This window comes from Mustela lutreola, chromosome 14, assembly GCF_030435805.1.
Source record: "Mustela lutreola isolate mMusLut2 chromosome 14, mMusLut2.pri, whole genome shotgun sequence".
Classification (NCBI taxonomy): Eukaryota; Metazoa; Chordata; class Mammalia; order Carnivora; family Mustelidae; genus Mustela; species Mustela lutreola.
Window position 1 is genome coordinate 33861485 of NC_081303.1, and position 2737 is coordinate 33864221.

General features: G+C 41.8%; 1 pseudogene; it reads left to right on the forward strand.

Annotated features, from left to right (window-relative positions):
* The first annotated feature begins 2019 nt into the window (after nt 1-2019).
* Nucleotides 2020-2386, forward strand: LOC131815299 (DNA-directed RNA polymerase I subunit RPA12-like; annotated as a pseudogene).
* Nucleotides 2387-2737: the final 351 nt, after the last annotated feature.

The window sequence follows — 2737 nt, forward strand, 5'->3', positions numbered from 1 at the left end:
TAAATTCAGGTCTGTGTTTGCTATTTCAGGACACTCAGATCTCAGAATTGATCAAATGGTCAGCCCGCCGATCTCCAATGGCAGTTTTAATGAGATTCTATTTAAGAAAATCCTTTAGAAGTATCTTATTTACTTGAAGAATAATTTAGTGTTGCAGATTATTTTTTTTTTAAAGCAGATAAATTAAACAGAGATGGAACACACTATTGTGGGAGAGTAGATACGGTGACTCTGTTCTTCCGGCAATTGTTTTGATTAAAATGACTTGGCAAAGTTGTGCTTGCAGAGAGTAGCTGGAAAAATTCGGCCTTCTGTCGGCACAAGGGTAAACATGAGCACCGAATCTCACTGCGCTGCTTGGGAGATGACTCCAGCAATTTCATTATTTTTTAAGCTTATGATTTTAAGAAAGCAATCATGAGATTTTGAGGAATACTGAGTATATACCAGAAAAAGTCCCACAACGAGCCATCCTGGGATTCTGGTTTGAGAAGCACAGACTTCACAGGGTTTCCTCGTGTCCCAGTTTTCTGCACGATGCCCAGACCCCTAGCTCCACCGAAATAGCGGAGAAAAGACTTCTGTCATGACACCCTGAATCTCAACCTCCTTTCCTGGGGAAGGTAGAGACACTGAGGTTTATCCTCCGTTATGGGAATGGAGATGAGAAATGCGTGAGTCAGCTGGGAGCTGGGAGGTGAGAGCTGGCGGCGTCAGAGCACTCCGTGGGCCCATCTGCCAGATCCAAATGTCAAAGGAGGCTTTGCGTGCTCTGCAGCTGCAAGGCGAGAAGGGCACCTTCACTCTCCACTCCCACGGCCAAGAGCGCATGGATTTTTGACTTGAAGAGGCAGTGAAGGGGCATCTGAACTTTATTATATATAAATATAGGTATAAATAAATAAAAATGTAAATAAATATATTTATTGCGGAGCTAACTGGGGAAATTTAAGCACAGTCTGAGCACTAGATTATATTCTGGAATCGTGTTAGTTGGGATAATGGTTTTGGTATTTTAATCATGTTAAAAAAATGGCAGGAGGATGGGTAGGCAGATGAAACCAGCTTGGCAAATGTTAGCAAGCCGGGTGATGAGTACATAGGGATTCAGGTTTTTTTATTTTTTTCCCCCTCTATTTTGTTTTGTGCCAAATTTTCCATTGTGAAGATATTTTTTTTTAAAGCAGGAAAAAATGATCTTTCGATTTGAAAAAGTTGGGAACCACTCTCATAGAAACGATGCAAATAACTAATTCATATTCAGTGACAGAAAGCTGATTATCCCTGATTTGACAACTTGGTGTGATTCCATTGAAATAAAACCAAAATAAGGAGTCATAAATCATGATTTCTAGTATAAACCGGGCCACTTGCTTTAATCCTCCTGGGCCTCTGATGATTCCACCTCCATGAAGACAGAATAACTTCCCACTTATTTAAATTAAACAGACATTTATAAAGCCTATAACATTAAAGAAGATAATTCACATTAAAATGATGTAAAATACAAAATGCTATATGAAAGGATGTGACTGTTATTGTAGTAGTTATTTTCATCAACACCATTATCATTATTCAAATATGTTTAGTTATAGCAGAGTGACAATGAGTAGTTCCAGAATATTTCCCATTGAAGGTAAGTCTGTGTAATGGGCCTGGGTGTTTAACAGAGAGGATGTGATCAAATAGAACAGAACAGGGTTGGATTCTCCTCTCCTGGTTTGAGATACCTAGATATATAAGTCTCTTGGGCCTCTTGGACTCAGGAAGCTTTTCATCCATCCATCCATCCACCCACCCAACAAACACATGTCAGGTACTTCCTACTATGTGCTTGGCTGGATGCTAAGGATGAGAAGGAGATCAAAGTTGAGTAGGAGGGACGGACACCTAAGAAGATGATTAGGCCAGCAGGTCTGGACAGTGAGCACCATGTGTGCAGGGAGGGGGGCTTGAGCTGGGGCCACTCGCTCAGTCTAGCAGAGGGGCTGCTTTCGGTGCTTCTGCACCCGGTACGTCATGGACCACGCATAGTCCAGCTCCAGGTTCCAGTCGGACCTGGACTTGTGTCCGGATTGTGGCTCCCTCCTGCCACTGCCTGGGGCACAGGACACGGTCACCTGTGTTTGCTGTGGCTTCCGTATCCCCATGCAAGACTTCAAGGGGAAGGTCGTGAACACCTGTGTCATGTTCAACAAACTGGGGACTGCCTGTGTCAGTGGAGGAAGGGTTCGAGTTCCAGGGACCCGTGGTTGAGAGGCGCTGCTCTTGATGTGCTCACAAAGGAATGGCCTAGCACATCAGACAGATGTGCTCAGCCAGTGAGGGGCACACAATCTTCAATACCTGTACCAACTGCAGGTTCCTGGAGAAGGAAGACTCTTGATTTTTTTTTCCTCCTAGGGAACTCAACAATTATCATCTTCTCCCTTGGGTGGTGAGGGATTTGGGGTTCTTAGAGCTTTTTGTCCATCCTAGTTGCAATGTTTTGTTCCCATAGAAGAAGATTATCATGTGGGGATTATCATTGTCCCTACTCGAGTTGAGTTTCCTATCAAAGTTATATTTTTCTATAGGAGCCAGACATATATGTTTTATTTATAATCTGCCTTGTTCCGAAAGGAATTTAAATGAAGTCACAGAGATATATTTATTCTTTCAATAAGTATATAAGCTACATATATATATATATATATATATATATACAAATTAGTATATGAGAAGGAAAAAGAAAAAA